This window comes from Capricornis sumatraensis, chromosome 1, assembly GCF_032405125.1.
Source record: "Capricornis sumatraensis isolate serow.1 chromosome 1, serow.2, whole genome shotgun sequence".
In the NCBI taxonomy this organism is placed as follows: domain Eukaryota; kingdom Metazoa; phylum Chordata; class Mammalia; order Artiodactyla; family Bovidae; genus Capricornis; species Capricornis sumatraensis.
In genome coordinates, this window is record NC_091069.1 from 171,313,177 (window position 1) to 171,333,972 (window position 20,796).

Sequence of the window (20,796 nt, forward strand, 5' to 3'; positions counted from 1 at the left end):
TACAGTCCATAGCGTTGCACAGAGTCGGACACCACTGGAGTGACTTAGCATGCACACAGCACATACACACATATGTATGAAATGTATAGTTAAAGACACACATTGTTCACATTGGTCTGGGAACAGTCTCTGACCAGATACTTCATGGGTCAATGACAGCTTCCATACCAGTGGCTGTTGGCAAATTGTTAGGAAAGCCATTGTGGTTGGAAATAGAGGAACAAAGGGCTCTATTAGGACCTGAGTGGGAGAAAAGGGGCAAAGAGCCTCTTCCTGCATACCGAGAGAAAGGCAAAAAGAAGAAACTGAATGATACAAGCGTTCTACACTCAAGGTCAACTCAGGGTAAAATTTGGGTTGTAACAGAACAGGTCTTAAGTTTCAATTCCATCTTACTTTTTATCTCCTCGGACCTCATTTTTTTTTCCATTTCTACTTTGAATCTTTATTAAAGTCTTTGAAAGTATGCTTCCTTTCTTTGCCTCACTTTGTTCTGTTTCTTGGAACTGTCAGTACAACAGCTCAGTCTCTGCCTGTCTCCTGAGCACCAGCTCTGGCTTTATTGTCAAGTCCGCACAATGCCTTTCAGATCCTCAAGCGATTCCTCACATTAAGCAAGCCATGCACACTGGCTGCCTCACCCACAGGCTGCCACCTGCTGTCTGCCCTGTGGATGTTCCTCCAGCAGGGATGCACCCTGGGCAATCTGCACACTTATGTGAGTGGCACACCCTCCTTTCCCAGGTGGACTCAATTCCTATCATCCCTGAGAACATGCTCAGCTCTGATCCGTAACTCATCTGACCTCAAGAAGTCCTGGGAACAGTGTCCTGCATTACAGAAACCAGAATGTGACTGAGGTCAGTCCCAGGCCATCCTTGCTGGGCCTACTGCCCTGCAGAGGATTCCTGGGGTTGACCACAGTTTAGCTCATGGGCTTCTTCAGATTTTGTGAGTATCACTGAAGTAAGTCCAGGCTGTAACGCTCCACAGGTCATGTGACTCCCTCACTCGCACCCCAAGTGGCTTGCTAATTCTTAGATTTGTCTGATGCAGTTACTAAGAAAACCTCATTGGACTGCAATGGTTCTCCAACGCTTGTCAGAAAACCTTCATTTTGTCCTTACCTTGTCTATACACTTCCCCTCGGTGACCACAGGGATTATGGCCTGGTTAATGCTGAAGAATATTTTGAGAGTCTGGCGAGAGACTATGGTCTGGGGTATAGGTTGCCACCAGTTGGGGCTTTATGGTTAACTCCCAATAAACTAAAAATGTGCCAGTGCTGTTTAACGCCTAAACATTGCCAAATAACAGGCCCTCTTAAACACCTAAAGTGTGCAGAATTTGACTTATCCCACTGTGACCCTGACTTTTTGCAATGAGATAGAGCACCCCAGAGTTTACAGAGATACCACACCCACTATGAAATACTGTGGCTTCAAGGTACATTGTAGATCAGTTCTCTTACAATTTATTGTGCATATGAATCACCTGGGGATTTTTGTAGAAATGTAGATTCTGATCCAGCATATCTGGATGGGGCCTGAGATTCTGCATTTCTAGCAAGTTCCCAAGTGATATTAATACTGTTGTTCTGAGGACCATACTTGGAGTAGCAAGACTCTGAAGGAAGCAGAGCAGGTGGAAAATATTCCAGGACATAATTCCGAATTGTGTCCTTCTATGGACAATTTTCTTGTAGCTGGAAAGGAAGTCAGCTTTGAGACAGACGGAAATGGCCTTCATCCAGTTGGCCACTTTTCCCAGACAGATGATAGTTCTTTGTGAGCAAGAAGAGATAAGGGAGCAGATTAGTGTCCAAAAGGAATCCAACCATATGTCAGGCACTTCCACACCACCACACATATACCTCCTCAAATCCAACCTAAACACTCCCCATTCCTCACCTACCCACCTAGTGATTCAGCTCTTTAGGCCCTAGGACAGGGCAGAAGAGATGATGTGAAATTGCTCAGTGACTGGATAACGGTTAGTTCTGACAGCTGGCATTTTCAGAGAGGTAACAGGCTTCTTTTTGATCTCCACCTGCTCTCCAGGTGGTGGATGGCAGCTTGCTGGGCTGGGCACTATGAGGATCAGAAATAAATTAAGACTATCTGTTGCTCTCTAGACACTTGCTGTTGAGTGAGGAAGACACATTTGGACAAATAACAGTGGAATGATGTGTTAATGCTTGAGAAGTCTCATGACAAATATCTATTTTGATCATATTTGGTGAGAAGGTGGGGCTAAGGTCTGGGAAAGGACTCAAAAAAGGCTTCACAGAAGAGTGGCTGGGGAGCTAGGAGTTTTCCAGGTGCAGAAGGAAGCATGGGAGGGTAGTCTAACCAGAATATCCCTGACAGCCCACCTTGAAAGGAAGGCTAGCATGAGAGGGCATCTCCAAAGAGGAATCCCCAGGACCCAGGTTTTCCAAAGCACACAACATAATGAAGGCTCTTCCTTAATATCAGAAAAATATTTGGTCAGATAGAATTCCTACTGAGGTATGAAGGTTTTCTCTTTTCCTTTAAAGGTTTCTCTGAGTGATTTTAGAAGTATTTCCAGTGAAGTTAAAAGTAGATAAGAAAGAGTCGGCTGCTGTAATGAAATGGTATTTATGAGCATCTCAGAGATCTTTGCCCCAAAAAGATACACAGGTCAGACCTCGGTGTTCCAGGGACAGGCCTGTTGTCCAGGGCCAGCTACAACACTGAAAGGGGGGATGGAATTGTCACCTAGTGGCCCAAACCCACAAGTGTGAGCTCCATTGAGGTATCTGGAGTTGCTTCAGGTGTGGAATCATGTCCTCTACAAGTCACTTAGCCTAACCTCCTCTATCCACTTTCAGGGCCTGAACCTTAGTGTGGTTACTGGAGAATATTGATCCAACTCTGAAAATGTCAAATGGGCCATGTACACAAAAAATTAATTCATGGTAAAGTGTAAAGAATCACTGAAAAAATGTTGGTGACCGATGCTGCACCTGTGTCTAATTTGACGGAGGAGAGGAACTGATGGCCGAACCGTGGAGAGTAGGAAAAGCAGGGGTGGGGGTGGGGGAGTGGGTTGTCCCTGAGAGAAGAAACAAATACAGGAAGAGGCTGCTGGAGCAGCAGCTGCCTTTGATTTTACTTGTTTACCTTCTCCTGGGATGGGGCAAACAAGAGCTGCTCATGATATTATTTTTAGAGCTATTTTCAAACAGTGTGGCTAGTAAGGGTTGCGCTGCTGTTTGGCTATGAAGAATGTTTAGCATGCCTAATCTTCTTACAGAAGGGCTTTGTTCCCAGGTGCGCCAGCATGTTAAATTAAACATCCTGAAGAAAGAATCCTATATTAGTGCTCCCAAATGATGTTTGGTGACTCCTCTAGCACCATGAGGGGCCCTACCATGGTCTTATTCTGTTGCCAGCTGGGGGCGGTCTGACTTGCTGTTTCCCCCAGACTCCACTTCTCCAGGGTCCCTTACTATTTTCCAAATTCTTACATTACTCAGAGAGAGCCCAAGGGCTCCTTTTAGCCTGGGAAAAGGGTAACTTCAGATAAGGAGGCTGTAGCGAGGCAGAGCCGTTACAGAGCAGGTGAGAGCAAGGCCAGGGAGGCTGCAACAAGGAAGCAGAAGGGGCGGGGACCGGGGATTTGACAGCCAGGCAGACCCCATTCTCATCCTGGCTTCTTGTGACCTGTGTGACCACTTGGGCAAATTAGCTCATCTCTCTGACCTTAGTTTCCTCTTCTACAAACCTGAGATTAAAAACAGTGAGTGTTATTGTGAAGATTTAAAAGAGAAGAATGTAAAGTCTAGAATCTAGCACCTAGAGTGTACGACATCATTTCCTTTCAATGCCTACCTTCAAATCTCCCTTCTCATCGCCCCATTTCCTTCACTATTTGTTTCCACTTCTTGTTGGAAGGGTTCCTCAGTCTCCAGCATTGCATCAAGAGCCCTGTCTTCTAGGAGTTTTCATTTGGTATGAAACAAAAAGATATGTTACCGCTGAAACTTCTGAGTGCCTCCAGGTGGAGGCCTTCTCCTTTTAGAATGCTCAGCTCCTCTCCGGAATCACTTCCTCCCTCCCAGGCTCTGGGGCTTTCAGGGGCCCCTCACCAAAAAGGGTGGGTGGCTTAGGCTGGGAAACAGATGCTCTTTCTCAGGGCCCTGATTTTTTGGTGCCATTTCCAAAGAACCTCTTTTCACCTTCTGAGTGTTCAAACCTCGAGAGTCTAAGTTAAGCATCTTGACTTGAGGGAAAGGTCCCAGAGACATCCTCAGCTACTTTTAGTTTGAGCTGAGATTTCTCATATTTAAGTAAGGTATAGCGGCCCAAGAAAGGGCGCTCCCCTGCCCTTTCTTGTTCAGTTGCTAAGCAGTTTCTGACTCTTTGTGACTTCGTGGACTACAGCATGCCAGTCTTCCCTGTCCTTCAGTATCTCCCAGAGTTTGCTCAAGCTCATGTCCATTGAGTCAGTGACGCCATCCAACCATCTCATTCTCTGTCACCCTCTTCTCACCCTGCCCTTAATCTTTTCCAGCATCAGGGTCTTTTCCAGTGAGTTGGCTCTTTGCATCAGGTGGTCAAAGTGTTGGAGCTTCAGCTTCAGCATCATCCTTTCCAATGAATATTCAAGACTGATTTCCTTTAGGATTGACTGGTTTTATCTCCTTGCAGTCCAAAGGATTCTCAAGAGTCTTCTCTAGCACCACAGTTTGAAAGCATCAATTCTTTGCTGCTCAGCTTTATGATCTAACTCTCACATCCGAACATGATTACTAGGAAAAGCACAGTTTTGACTATATTGACCTATGTTGCCAAAGTGATGTCTCTGCTTTTTAAAATGCTATCTAGGTTTGCCATAGCTTTCCTTCCAAGGAACAAGCATCTTTTAATCATGTCTGCAGTCACCATCTGCAGTGATTTTGGAGCTCAAGAAAATAAAATCTGTCACTGTTTTCACTTTCTCTCCATTTGCCATCACTTCTCCATGAAGTGATGGGACCAGATGCCATGATCTTACTTTTCTGAATGTTGAGTTTTAAGTCGTCTTTTTCACTCTCCTCTTTCACCTTTATTAAGAGATTCTTTATTCCTCTTCACTTTCTGCCATTAGAATGGTATCATCTGCATATCTGAGGTTATTGATATTTCTCCCTGCAATTTTGATTCCAGCTTGTGATTCATCCAGCTTGGCATTTCTCATGATGTACTCTGCATATAAGTTAAATAAGCAGGGTGACAATATACAGCCTTGACGTACTCCTTTCCCAATTTTGAACCACTCTGTTTTTCCATGTCCTGTTCTAACTGTTGCTTCTTGACCTGCATACAGATTTCTCAGGAGACAGGTAAGGGGACCTGGTATTCCTATCTCTTTCAGAATTTTCCAGTTTCTTGTGATCCACACAAAGGCTTTAGCATAGTCAACGAAGCAGATATTTTTGGAATTCCTTTGCTTTTTCTGTAATCCAATGGATGTTGACAATTTGATCTCTGGTTCCTCTGCCTTTTCTAAATCCAACTTATACATCTGGAAGTCCTTGGTTCACATACTATTGAAGCCTAGCTTGAAGGATTTTGAGCATTACCTTGCTAGCATGTAAAATGAGTGCAACTGTATGATAGTTTGAACATTCTTTGGCATTGCCCTTCTTTGGGATTAGAATGAAACGTGACCTTTTCCAGTCCTGTGGCCACTGTTAACGTTTCCAAATTTGCAGGCATATTGAGTGTAGCACTTTAACAGCATTATTTTGTAGGATTTTAAATAGCTCAGGTGATGGAATTCCATCACATCTACCAGCTTTGTTTGTAAGAATTCTTCCCAAGGCCCACTTGACTTCACTCTCTATCATGTCTGGCTCTAAGTGAGTGACCACACCGTCATGGTTATCTGGGTCATTAAGACCTTTTTTGTATAGTTCTTCTGTGTATTCTTGCCAGGTCTTCTTAATCTCTCCTGTCTCTGTTAGGTCCTCGCTGTTTCTGTCCTTATTGTGCCCATCTTTGCGTGAAATGTTCCCTTACTCTCTTACTGTCTTTAATTTGATAAAATAGCAATAACAAAAAATCTACCATTTTAACCATTGTAAGTGTTAAATTCAGTACCAGTAAATGCATTCATATTTTTGTGCAACCATCATCACATTCCTCTCCAGAACTTTCTCATCACCTCAAACTGAAATTTCCTACCCATTAAATAGTAGCTCCCCATTCCTTTTCTTACAGTCCCTGCTAACACTATTCTACTTTCTGTCTCTATAAATTGGATTATTCTAGGCACCTCACATAAGCATGAAAGCATTAGTCGCTCAGTCATGTCCAACTCTTTATGACGCCACAGACTGTGGTTCATTAGGTTCTTCTGACCATGGGATTCTCCAGGCAACAATAGTGGAGTGGATAGCCATTCCCTTCCCCAGGGATCTTCCTGATCCAGGAATTGATTCTGGGTCTCCTGCATTACAGGTGGATTCTTTACCGTTTACTGTCTAAGCCACCATAAGTAGAATTATAAAATATTTGTCCTTTTGTGTATGTACAGGCCTCTTTTAACAAAAAATGATACATTACAGATTTACTCTGTTGCCTGTTCTGATGTTTCAAACGCACTCACGCATACACATATGTATGTGTAAAAGCAAGTATAGGATTGTATGTATACAGCTCTATTTACAGGTTAGACAATTAGAAAACCAAATCTAAAAATCCACAAAATTTTATATAATTAAATATAATATGAAAGATGATATTCTGCTAAAACAAAACCCCAAAGTTGTTTAAAAATAGAAAAATTTTGGGTTTGGTTCTGTTTAGTCTTTTTCTGCATTTTGACTTTATCTTAATACAGAGAATATCTGTTTGCTTAAGTATGTTATAGGGAATGTCACTAGTAACATCAAAGCTTGGTTTGATAGTTCAGAATAATCAGACCACACACTTCACAATAATGATGCCAGCAATCAAGTCTTGAAGACCAATTTTAATGAAGTTTTACTGATAATAATGTAAAATTATCTTTTCATAGAGATAAAATTAACATTGTGATGTTATTGAAATCTGAATTAAAGGAGGCATCTAATCTAACTCTTAGAGTTGGGAACCAAAAAAAAAAATCTTTATTGTAATTAGCTACTATACTTGAAGCTAAAGAACTGTTGCAACTTGGTACATACAAAGATAAGCTCTGAGCAGTAGAATCTGAATATGAAATCATCTGCTCTGGCCAAGGACCTCTTGAATCTAGTATGCTTTTAAAACTGTTTCAATCATCTATTGCTACAAAATAAGCTGCTTTTCTGGTGGCTCAGTGGTAAAGAATCTGACTGCAAATGCAGGAGACACAGGTTCAGTCCCTGGGTTGGGAAGATCCCCTGCAGAAGGGAGTGGTAACCCACTCTAGTATTCTTGCTTGGAAAATTCCATGGACAGAGGAGCCTGGCAGGCTACAGTCCATGGGGTTGCAAAGAGTTGGACGTGACTGGGCACGTATATAAGTCATCCTCAAATCAGTGGCTTAAGACAGCAGCATTTATTTTATGTAGAAATCTTTGATTTGGGTTGAGGCTTGGGGAGAGCTTGTGTCTGCACCCTACGACTTACCTGGATTGGCTTGAAGACCAGGTGCTGGAATCATCTAATGAGGAGAATGGTAAACCTTTTCTGTAAAAGATCAGATAGTTATTTTTACCTTTGCAGACCATAGAATTTCTGTTATAACTACTAAAGTCTGTCATAGACAAAGAAATAAGACATAGAAAGAAACCATTGACAAATAAGTGAGCATGGTTTTGTTCTAATAAAACATAAAAAGTCAATAAATCATATTTGGCCTACACATCAAAAATCTGCCAGTCCCTGATCTGAAAATTTGTTCACTCACATGCCTGGAACTTGACGTTGGCTTCTGACTCTTATCTGAGTCTTTCAGCCAGAATGCTGACATGTGACCTCTCCATGGGGTCTGAACTGTGTTCCAAAGGAAAGTGTTCAGAGAGCAAGAACCAGGAAGAAGCTCTATCTTTTTTATGACCTAGCCCAGGAAGCCATGCAGCATCACTTTGACCACATTCTATTTGTTGAAGCAGTCACAAAGGCCCACTGAGGTTAAAGGGGAGGAAATATAGACTCCACCTCTAGAGGGGATAGAGACAAGGTTCTGAAAGAACATGTGAAATCAGGACCATCTGCCATGTGATGATTCAATTCTCCCACTAGTTTTCTAGTTTTTTTGTTTTTGTTTTCTTTCTACATTAAAACCATTTCAAAATCCTCACTTATACAATAAATCCTGATGTCATTTGGGCTTCATTTGTTATGAAAACATTCACTAGCACAACCTCTGGTACTGAAATTTCATGGAGCATTCTAAAAGTCATCCAGATGATTCAGAACAAGCTAAAATTTATATTATCACTAAAATAAAGAGCCAAATTAAAAAAAAAATCTCAAAGAGATCTTGTGGTTCTCTGAGAATATCTTCTCCATTTGAGAAACACTAATCCAAGACTTGGGCCACAGGGGAAAACAAATTCCTCCCAGCCTTTACAGGATCCAGTCCAACTTCCCAGAATGAAGGTCGAAAGTCCTGTAATCATAAGCTATGTGCATTTGCTGCAAAAGTCCTCTCCCCAGAAATCCTGAGGAAGGCTGCAGTCCAAGGATTTGGTGGTGTTCCTTCAGAGACACTGCTAACAAGCCCCTCATCGTCTTTAACCATTTTCACTAGCATTGTGGCGTTTCAGCAGCCTCTTCACAGCAGCAGGGGGAAAAGGTTCTCTCCTTTAATATCATTTGGAATCTGGATAGTTATGCCTCAGCTTTCTGGATCATCTTCCAGAAGTCTTTCTTCAGGTTTGCTTGGTGTCCAACCTGGAGGACTAGGCACCTGCTGCAGGTGGAAGAGAAAGCATGGGAACTCTTTCCTGCTTAACCATCTGACTTCTGTTTCTTGATGATCTGAATAAACAGATCTTAATAACACTGCCCATTCTGACAAAGCCTTGCTGAGATCTTCATTCAGCAATTTCAGTGGTGGAAGAAGACATGGGAAGCATGTCTTCAGGTCTGGAAAACCCCCATTCAGGGAATCTGAGGTGGGTGGACTGAGATGCCATCTGAAGTCCATAATAGACCTCAGTGAGCATCAGGCAAGATGGCGGTCACAGCTCAAGCCTCTCCATGTATCTTCATTCTGGGTTGTTGGATGTTGAGCTTTTCACAGTTGGTCCAGGGACTGAGGAAGAGAGGCCCAGTTGGTGTGGGGCTTTGGAGACCTTTACCAAGCAGCTGGAAGGGAAGTAGCAGCATATCCTGAAGGTGAGGAGATATTTGCTGCTGCTGCTAAGTCAACTTCAGTTGGGTTCGACTCTTTGTGACCCTATGGACCGTAGCCCACCAGGCTCCTCTGACCATGGTGTTCTCCAGGCAAGAATACTGGAGTGGATTGCCACGTCCTCCTCCAGGAGATCTTTCTGACCCAGAGATCAAACTTGGATCTCTTAGGTCTCCTTCATTGGCAGGTGTGTTCTTTACCACTAGCGCCACCTGGGAAGCCTGGGGAGACACTTGGTCAAAACTAATTTGCTGTTTCTATTGCATTTGGTACCTGGGAGGCTTAGCTGTGGGCCCTCCCTTTCTCCTGTATGTCTCGGTAAGGGGTCTCCATCTGAAGATGCTTTCCCTCTTTCCTGCTGCTCAATCCCCTACTGAGAGTCAGACCTTCTTTCTGTGACTCATGTAGTTGCTGTAGAGATAATTCTGATGTCAGAAGCAGAGGCCATTGATTTGAGAGGAGGGAAGCAAAGACTATTCAGAAACAAGTCTCCTCTCATCATGCAAATACCCCTAATTAAGAAAGCCAGACAGATTCTGTGTCATGGAAACATAATTTCCTTTGACTCAGGGAGTTCCAGGAATTGCTGCAGGCTATCAACCTTTCATGATTTTGGGGGGTTAAATGTCCTTATCTTCACTTTGAGTTTTCTTGAACAAAAGTGAATTCAATCTGACATTTGTGAAATACCTCATATGTGCCAGGAGTGGTCCTGGTGACTTTAGAAATAGATATGAACAACAGAGTTCCTACTCTCAAGAAATTTACAATGGAACAAATTAATCTTTAAGTGGTAAACCCTGGGTGCTCTGTGGATCCTGGTAGAAAGCTGAAAACTTTGGACGCTTTTATGGGTTGAATTGGGATTCTTAGGAGGCACGGGTGGTAAAGAACCCTCCTCCCAATGCAGGAGCCATTCTCTGAATGTCTTTATGTTCTGAGACATAAGAGACATGAGTTTGATCCCTGGGTAGGGGAGATCCCCTGGAGGAGGGCATGGCAACCCACTCCAGTATTCTTGCTGGAGAATCATGGACAGAGTAGCCTGGTCGGCTACAGTTCAAGGGTCACAAAAAGTCAGACATGACTCAAGTGACTCAGCATGCACACATGCATATGTTGAACTGTGTTACTACAAAATCTATATCTTGAAGTCCTAACCTCCAGTACCTCATATGTGACCTCATCTGGAGATAGAATCTTTACAAAGCGAATTAAGTTACAGGGAGGTCATTAGGGTACACACCAGGGAGAGAGGCCTGGAATAGATCTGTCACAACTCTCAGAAGGAATCAATCTTGCTGACATCTTGATTTTAGACTTCTAGTCTCCAGAACTGAGACAATAAATTTCTGTTTTTTAAGTCACCCAATCTGTGATACTTTGTTATCACAGCCCTAGCAATAATATAGATACTCAGTGGCCTCCTTCTGCTTTTGTACAAGCTGGTGAGGAAAACCCTGGATGGATGTGAATTAAATGTTTATAGAGATTGCATTTAACAGAAATTTGATAAATTCATTCATTCATTTATTTATTCATCCATTTCCTATCTCTTCACCCCCAAGTTTATTTATTTTTTATTACACTTACCATTATCTGAGAAATTTTACCTTTTGTTGACTTGTTTACCGTTTCTCCATTTGTTTCATGATAGAGGTGCAATAAATGTTTGTTGAATAAGAACATGCCCTCTCTCGTTCCCTTTCCTTTTTCTTTCCATTAATACTAAAGCATCTCTTACATCTACTGTGTACACAGCATTCCATGCTCATCCCTGTCAAAACATGAAGACGTGCAGAAAATGGCTCTTGTCTTTGAGGAGTTGTGATTTCAGATTCTTCAGAGATGAGGAATATCCACATGAGGGGCTGCACTCCTCATGTGGGTGAGTGTAAGCTGGGCGACTGTGGGATCACTGCTGGAGCAGAGAGCGGGTGCCATGGGCTGAGATGTACGGGAAAGCCTCCCAGAGGAGGAGGGACCCGCCCACAGGAGATGAAGGGATAGAAAAGGAGAGAGTAGGGAAAAAGAGAATATCTATAATCCATCTATCTTCCCAACCTGTATACTTAGGAAGGCGTCGGATTACTCCAGGACAGGAGTTGGGCAGATCGTAAGGATGCTCAGCTGGTAAAGAATCCACCTGCAATGCGGGAGACCTGGGTTCAATCCCTGGGTTGGGAAGATCCCCTGGAGAAGGGAAAGGCTACTCACTCCTGTATTTTGGCCTGGAGAATTCCACGGACTGTACAGTCCATGGGGCCACACAGAGTCAGACACGACTGAGAGACTTTCACTTTCTTTCAAGGATAGAGATGGTGGCAGGACCTAGAAGCTTCTTTCTGATATGGAGATCAGAGTCAAAACCCTGGTGCTCTCAACTCTGGCTGCACAAGAAAATCACTTTGGGCACTTAAATACCAACGTCAGACCCTCCCTTGCTCCGGGACATCCTTAGAATGTGGATTGACAGCAGTGGCTTCTGCATGCAAGATCCAGGTCACTAGACCCAGTCGTGATACTCCCGGAGTCCCAGAGTGACAGGGATAGCTGCTGGAAATAAAACAGCTGGCTGCATTCTCTGGCAGGGCCTCTTTTCCTGGGTGTAAAAGTACCTCCTTGTGACATCAGAAGACTCTGTTGATAGACCTGCATTCTGTTTCCAGTTCTCCACTATATTTTATGGTGGGAACAGTAGCAACAACAGTAGAAACAATCTGGCTTCCCTCTTTTTTTAGGACCATCCAGCTTTCTGTAGGTGTTCAAAGATGGGAACCATCCAGTAGAGAGGTTTTTGCTGTTGCTGATTTTTGTTTGTTTGTTTTGAGGATGCTGGGGAAATTGCATCCAGAGTTTTCAGGGATCTTACTACTTGGGTCCTCTTAGCTTAATTTCTTCCAGCATTATCTGCAAGTTTCTATCATCAGTTCAGTTCAGTTCAGTCGCTCAGTAGTGTCCGACTCTGCGACCCCATGAATCGCAGCACGCCAGGCCTCCCTGTTCATCACCATCTCCCAGAGTTCACTCAGACTCACGTCCATCGAGTCCGTGATGCCATCCAGCCATCTCATCCTCTGTCATCCCCTTCTCCTCCTGCCCTCAATCCCTCCCAGCATCAGAGTCTTTTCCAATGAATCACCTCTTCTCATGAGGTGGCCAAAGTACTGGAGTTTCAGCTTTAGCATCATTCCTTCCAAAGAAATCCCAGGGTTGATCTCCTTCAGAGTGGACTGGTTGGATCTCCTTGCAGTCCAAGGGACTCTCAAGAGTCTTCTCCAACACCACAGTTCAAAAGCATCAATTCCTCGGCCCTCAGCCTTCTTCACAGTCCAACTCTCACATCCATACATGACCACAGGAAAAACCATAGCCTTGACTAGACGGACCTTAGTCGGCAAAGTAATGTCTCTGCTTTTGAATATGCTATCTAGGTTAGTCATAACTTTTCTTCCAAGGAATAAGCGTCTTTTAATTTCATGGCTGCAGTCACCATCTGCAGTGATTCTGGAGTCCAAAAAAATAAAGTCTGACACTGTTTCCACTGTTTCCCCATCTATTTCCCATGAAGTGATGGGACCAGATGCCATGATCTTCGTTTTCTGAATGTTGAGCTTTAGGCCAACTTTTTCGCTCTCCTCTTTCACTTTCATCAAGAGGCTTTTTAGTTCCTCTTCACTTTCTGCCATAAGGGTGATGTCATCTGCATATCTGAGGTTATTGATATTTCTCCCGGCAGTCTTGATTCCATCTTGTGCTTCCTCCAGCCCAGCGTTTCTCATGATGTACTCTGCATATAAGTTAAATAAGCAGGGTGACAATATACAGCCTTGACATACTCCTTTTCCTACTTGGAACCAGTCTGTTGTTCCATCTCCAGTTCTAACTGTTGCTTCCTGACCTGCATATAGGTTTCTCAAGAGGCAGTCAGTGGTCTGATATTCCCATCTCTTTCAGAATTTTCCAGTTTATTGTGATCCACACAGTCAAAGGCTTTGGCATAGTCAATAAAGCAGAAATAGATGTTTTTCTGGAACTCTCTTGCTGGACTCTCAACTAATGATACAGCAGAGATCTTCTGAAATGCTAAACTTCAAATACAGTCTGAGAAAAAAAAAGCTGCCAAATTCCTTTTTGTTTGCTCAAGATCCACTTGATACAAACAGAAAGGTGAGAACAAAGAGTGAGTTGATCGGTCTTCAAAATAAACCTAGAAATGCTGATTGAGATCTCTGAGGCATTGGGCACTATGCAAGATGTTGTGGGCATGTGATGATATATCAGACATGGCTCTGACGTCTGATAATCTAGTTGGAGAGGCAATAAATGAACATGTGGAAAGTTAACAATGAAGGAATTATAGAACTGCCCAAGATAATAAATTATGAGACCATTTGGAACTGGTCAGGGGAACATGAGGTCACCTCAGGCTGGGGTGTGTAGAAGGAGGGAGAGAAGGGCTGGTATGAACAAAAGTTAGTGTTGAGGAAGGTGCTGGCAAGCTCTGCTTACCATATAGTAAACCCATTTGGTGAGAGATAGGAGGAGAGATCTAGAAGTTGAGAATGGGGGAAGGTAGAGCTCCATAAGGGAGGGCCTTGAATCCCAAACCAAGGTGAGAGCTTATCTTGCAGGAAGTGGGAGCAATGAAAGTTTTTCAGCAGATTCCATGGCCCATTCCCGGTCTCCCCAGAAGCCCTGTGGTCTGCATGCCTTCTAGTCATCATGGGGCTTTCTGCAATCCTTGTCCAGCATCATCTTTTTGTGTCACTTAGAGTGCACAACTCTTAAGAAAAAACTTTCATTCTGGAGAACTGGGTTTGGTCTTTCTAAACAAGGGACTTGGTTATTTTCAGTATCATGTGTGTTTGGCATTGAACTTCCTGAAGCGGGCAAAAGTGACCGGGTAGCTTTAGAAAGTTCCCTTCAAGCCTTCAAGATCCTGTTTAATGACTCAGCAATGGAGGATTTTGCAATAGGCTTACAGAACCAGACAAGCTTGCTTTCCCTAAGGAAACCTTGGTGTCCTAAGAAAACCTCAGCCTAGGTCCCTGCCCTGCTGGGTTGAAATTCCTTCTGTCTTCTGGTAGCATGCATGGAGCACATGCTCTGGGGCATCCAAAAAGGGCTCTGGAATCAAGTCAGATTTCAGTTAAACTTTGGCTCCATCTCTAACCAGCTAAATTACTTTGGGTACGTTACCTAACCTCTCCCAATTAGTTTTCTCATCTGTGAAACAGAAATCATTAACTACTCTGTAGAGCTGTTTTAAGTCTTAATGAGAGAAGTATTAGTGACACAGAGTTTTGCTGTTGTTGTTCGGTCACCAAGTCGTGTGTGACTCTTTGTGACCCCATGGACTGCAACACACCAGGTTTCCCTGTCACATAGTAGGTTCCTTGACACATACTAGGCTCCCTATGTATTTTTTTCTATTATAAAGGGCATAATATTCTGTAAACGAAAGTAGCTGTCTTTTGGCTCCACCCTAAAAAAAATCAGACTTCCTGACTTTCAGCTGAACCTTTACCTGCTGCTGCTGCTGCTAAGTTGCTTCAGTCGTGTCCGACTCTGTGCGACCCCATAGATGGCAGCCCACCAGGCTCCCCCATCCCTGGGATTCTCCAGGCAAGAACATTGGAGTGGGTTGCCATTTCCTTCTCCAATGCATGAAAGTGAAAAGTGAAAGTGAAGTTGCTCAGTCGTGCCTGACTCTTAGTGACCCCATGGACTGCAGCCTACCAGGCTCCTCTGTCCGTGGATTTTCCAGGCAAGAGTACTGGAGTGGGGTGCCATTGCCTTCTCTGGAGACTTTCCCTAGGCCTGCTCTAATATTTGAGTCCTGCAGGTGAATATGTTCCCCACACACAATGAGTCTGACCTGGAAGTGTTTCAGGGAGAACTTTCTGTTGTCCTAGAAGTGGGCTGAACCAAAGGGCCATCCTGATGTTACCAGATCTTTTTAGAAGACCCTTCCATCAGGAACAAATTGAACACAGGAGTGGGGATTTTGGTATAAAGCAAGAAAACATATAGAGGCTTTTAAAGTATAAAGCTGTATTTCCCAAACAACATTCTAAGACAAACATTTATATAATGTTTACTAGGTGCCAGGCATAGTTCAAATTAATAATTAATATTAATTTATTTAACCCTCATATTTAAGTGAGGTAGGTGTTATTATCCCAGTTTACAGTTGGGGAAACTGAGCTACAAAGAAGTTAACCAACTTGCTGAAAGTCACACAGTCCCATGGATGACTCTACGCCCTGGTAGATCACGGGGAAATTTACTGCACAAAAATTAGTGGAGAGCCCATTTAAAGGACTTCTTTTGAGAAAGTGTCCAGGCATCATCACAAAGCATTTAAACTTCAGTGAATCAACAGCACTTTTGTTTACTCCAGGTGAGATATCTGAGCCCTGCTTCCCAGGTGACCTCGGATCTTATGCATGGCCTCCCTGGGGTCCCTCTTGAGACAGTTCTGGCGAGGCCACTCTTGTCTTAATTTTGACAAATGTCTGCTGAGCATCAGCGCATGCACCACAGTGCTGGGTGCTGGGGACACCAAGGTAATTATAACAAGTGCAGGCAGGTAGCTCACAATCTAGTACAGAAATGAATCCATGGTTATGTATCCACTGAAGAAAGGGCTCTGCTAGGATTTCCTGGCCTTCTTCATAGAAGTGGGCCCCACTTATGCTCAGTTCAGACCAGAGCAGCTTGTTCATTTACAAGAGAGGCAATCTTTATGGACCAAGCTAAGCAGGTACATTTTGTTCTTTACTTTCTTCCCTCCTTCACCCACTCCAGTATTCTTGCCTGGAGAATCCCATGGATAGAAGAGCCTGGCAGTCACAGGCTGCCAGGGGTCAGTCACAGAGTCGGACTCGACTGAAGTGACTCAGCACACACGCTTCTTTGCTGTATCTCCCTCATCTCTCTGTTTTCTGGACTTCCTGACCTCCTGCCCTCCTTCTCTTCTCTTAGTCACCTGCAGACCTTTTCAGGGCCTTTCCCAAGTACTTATTCTCTGAGCTTACATGTCTTGCTAGTATATTTAGACATCCAAAGATAAGTCAAAGAATGAAAAGGGTTGGAAAGTTTTGACCCAGATCTTGTCAAGCACATAACAGATTATTTTGCATTATGACACTGGCATTTCTTATCTCTTTATGACCTCCATGGTGAACTGAACATCCCAAGATGTTCCCTTAATCAAATGCAGTTTGGCAGGGGGATGCTAACATCAGACACAATTCAGGGAGAAAGAGAGAAGAGTGTGTACTGGAGGTGAAGAAGAGCAAAGTTTGAGGGCAATGAGTAACCTCTCTCCTGCTTTCAGTCCCCAAGTTGTCACCTCTCCATTAGACTTCCCTTAACAAAGCCCAGAGTGTTCTTGGGAAGAGTGCAGCAGCCAGAGAGAACAGAGACACTGTTTTGTTTGGGGCTCTGAGAAAGGGGGAGATGATGCTGAGGAAGATGAGCAGACTGTCCTCCTGCTAATACTGCATGTAACTTAGTTACAAGCATGGGAGGAAAATATCTTCAAGAGAACACCTTTATTACAACAACCTTGTTTCTCTTCCATTAACTCTTGTCACTATACCTCCCCTACCCCTAAGAGATTTAAAGTACTGTCATTTTCAGAATTCAGTCACCTCTGTGTCTTTCAGTGATGTTTCTTACTCTTACCTCATTGAAAAGCAGTGAAGCCAGATGGCCCTGCCTCCCTTTCTGCTGCATCACAAGATCCATTACAGGTTTTTTGCCTTCCTTTGTTTCCTTGCTTTCCTTGATTTCATCCATTTATCTGCCCAGAAATCCATCCATCAAACATTTATTGGGTTCATAATTTGTGCAAAGCTCTCTGATGGCTACTCTAGAGGATACAAAGATGCAGAAGACACACTTAGAGCTTTTAGGAAATTGCAGTCTGTGAAGGAGACATATCTAAATATAATAAATACAGACATAGAAGAGATTTTTGTGCAACCAGAGTTGACTTTTCTCTTTACCACTTTACAAATGGTCAGTTCAGTTCAGTTCAGTTCAGTCGCTCAGTTGTGTCCGACTCTTTGCGACCCCATGAATTGCAGCACGCCAGGCCTCCCTGTCCATCACCATCTCCCGGAGTTCACTCAAACTCACATCCATCGAGTCGGCGATGTCATCCAGCCATCTCAGCCTCTGTCGTCCCCTTCTCCTCCTGCCCCCAATCCCTCCCAGCATCACAGTCTTTCCAATGAGTCAACTCTTCGCATGAGGTGGCCAAAGTACTAGAGTTTCAGCTTTAGCATCATTCCTTCCAAAGAACACCCAGGGCTGATCTCCTGTAGAATGGACTGGTTGGATCTCCTTGCAGTCCAAGGGACTCTCAAGAGTGTTCTCCAACACCACAGTTCAAAAGCATCAATTCTTTGGTGCTCAGCTTTCTTCATAGTCCAACTCTCACATCCATACATGACCACTGGAAAAACAGCTGGTTTTAGAAAAGGCAGAGGAACCAGAGATCAAATTGTCAACATCTGCTGGATCATCAAAAAAGCAAGAGTTCCAGAAAAACATCTATTTCTGCTTTATTGACTATGCCAAAGCCTTTGACTGCATGGATCACAATAAACTGGAAAATTCTGAAAGAGATGGGAATACCAGACCACTGACTGCCTCTTGAGAAACCTATATGCAGGTCAGGAAGCAACAGTTAGAACTGGAGATGGAACAACAGACTGGTTCCAAGTAGGAAAAGGAGTATGTCAAGGATGTATATTGTCACCCTGCTTATTTAACTTATATGCAGAGTACATCATGAGAAATGCTGGGCTAAGAAGAAGCACAAGCTGGAATCAAGATTGCCGGCAGAAGTATCAATAACCTCAGATATGCAGATGACACCACCCTTATGGCAGAAAGTGAAGAGGAACTAAAAAGCCTCTTGATGAAAGTGAGAGCAGAGTGAAAAAGTTAGCTTAAAGCTCAACATTCAGAAAACGAAGATCATGGCATCCGGTCCCATCACTTCATGGGAAATAGATGGGGAAACAGTGGAAACAGTGTCAGGCTTTATTTTGGGGGGCTCCAAAATCACTGCAGATGGTGATTGCAGCCATGAAATTAAAAAACGCTTACTTCTTGGCAGAAAAGTTATGACCAACCTAGATAGCATTACAAGTGATATAGTTTGGTAAAAACATGCCTCTGACATCTGATGCCACTGTTTCCCCATCTATTTGCCATTAAGTGATGGGACCAGATGCCATGATCTTAGTTTTCTGAATGCTGAGCTTTAAGCCAACTTTTTTACTCTCCTCTTTCACTTTCATCAAGAGGTTTTTAGTTCTTCACTTTCTGCCATAAGGGTGGTGTCATCTGCAATACTTTGGCCACCTGATGCGAAGAGCTGACTCATTTGAAAATACCTTGATGCTGGGAAAGATTGAGGGCAGGAGGAGAAGGGGACAAGAGAGGATGAGATGGTTGGATGGCATCACAGACTCAATGGACATGAGTTTGGGTGGAATCCAGGAGTTGGTGATGGACAGGGAGGCCTGATGTGCTGCAGTCCATGGGGTTGCAAAGAGTTGGACATGACTGACCGACTGAACTGAACTGAACTGACATCTGATGCTCTGTTTTCATGAGCTCTGGGGAGGCCACTCTACCTGGGCCAGAGAAACGGGCAGACTTTGGGACTGGGATGGACACCTCCAGTCTCAAGATTTCAATCAGCAAAGCAACCTTCCTTAATTAGGTAAGAAACAGGCTGGCTCCATGCCAGACCTTGAGACCAATGGAGACAGGCATGATCCCAAAGCCAGCAGCAGAGGCAATGTTTCCTTCCCCAGAATTTCTCTGCACCAAGTTTCTGCTCCTTCTTCAGGACTGTAACAATCAAGAGTTGGCTCAAAGTCATGGCACATACATCCCTTTAAGACCTTCACTGGGTTAGCTGGCCTTGAGTAAAAGGTCCAGGGAAGGAGCTGGTGAGGAGTGGGGGCAGGGATGGCACACAGAGGAAACAATAGATCTGGAGAGAGTATTTGGGGCCGGTAGTTGTGGTGCTTGGCACACAGTTTTCCAGCCAAATGATAAATAAGGAAATTAGGATAGATTCTCCATCTTTTCAACAAAGTCTAGCAAGCGTTACAAAGTCAGTCTAGGTAAAATGTATGATAGAAGCTTCTTTACAACTAAGTTTGAAACACGGGCCCCAAAACACCTTTCTTCATTTAACTGGGGGATGTTGTTTTTACCTGAGGATGCTCAGGAAAGGCTGAGGAGAGAGTGAATGCTCTACCTGAGCCTTGAGGGATGAGTAATTCACAAGGTCATGGAGACATAGATGGGCTGGGATGGGGAAACTGAGGGTGTAGGAGTGGACAGTGAGAGGACTGCCATAGCGCACACTATTGAATAGCAGGCTGCTAGTGGTGACACGCTGGGGGGAAAGGAGCTGAAGGAGGCGAAGCCCAAGCACGGGACCCCCAGCGGGTGGGAAGCGTCAAGGGTCTCAAGTCTCTACTCACAGGTGTTCCTCAGATAGGAGGCTGCACATGGAGATGTCAGAGGAATCTTACCAGCGGAAGTGTGGTGGGAAATGCACTTGGATCCCATGGTAAGCCAACAGCAACTCTAAACGCTGCTTTGTTTCCACTCCTTTGAGTGCTTCAGTCTTGTCTATACCCCTCCTCCCCAGCCCCAAACTACATTTTTTTTTTTCCAAACTACAATTTCTGAAGAGACTTGCCTTGAGAACCATTTCTTTTATTAAGGCATCACTTGGACAGCATACAAACAGCACAAGCAGAAACTTCAAGCCCACACGCAGAATAAATTATGATATTTGTATTTAAAAGTGGACAACAGAAGAAGCTGTGTTGCCCGGAGGGCCTCCTGGTCCAGTGTCTGGAGACTCACAAGGTGTCAGCAGCCGAGAGTCCATGATAACATCTTCTGCAAGACATTAGAGGCAAATGCTCCCCTCTGGATGTATCTAATGAGGCCCATGCTCCTGCATACAAGCATGTGTTCACATGCGGATATACACACAGGTGAGGGGCAGGGACCAGCCTGTAAACAACTAGCTCAGCAACAAGTGAAGTGGACCCAGCTGTGTTTTCTCTGTTGGCTCTGGCAGCCAACAAGACCCTGGTACTTATCTCTCACCAGCTCCCCAGCTGCTGTGGGAGGTGTGGGTGGGCTCCCAAGGCAGTGGCGGCCTGCTTACTGAGGCGAGGAGCCCAGTTTTGTCATCCTGGACGGCAGGTTGAGTATGCTGCAGCTTCCCATGCTACTTTCGCTGTCCAGCCTGCCACACTCGGCCTGCCACTCCCAGAGGAACAAGTGAAGAGATGTGCCCCAGGGAAGTGTATGCACCTGGAATCCTGTGAGCTGTGGCCAACTTCCACATGGGCCCCTCTCCAGCAGTGTGATGCTGTGGAAGCCACCTCCCTCCTCTTA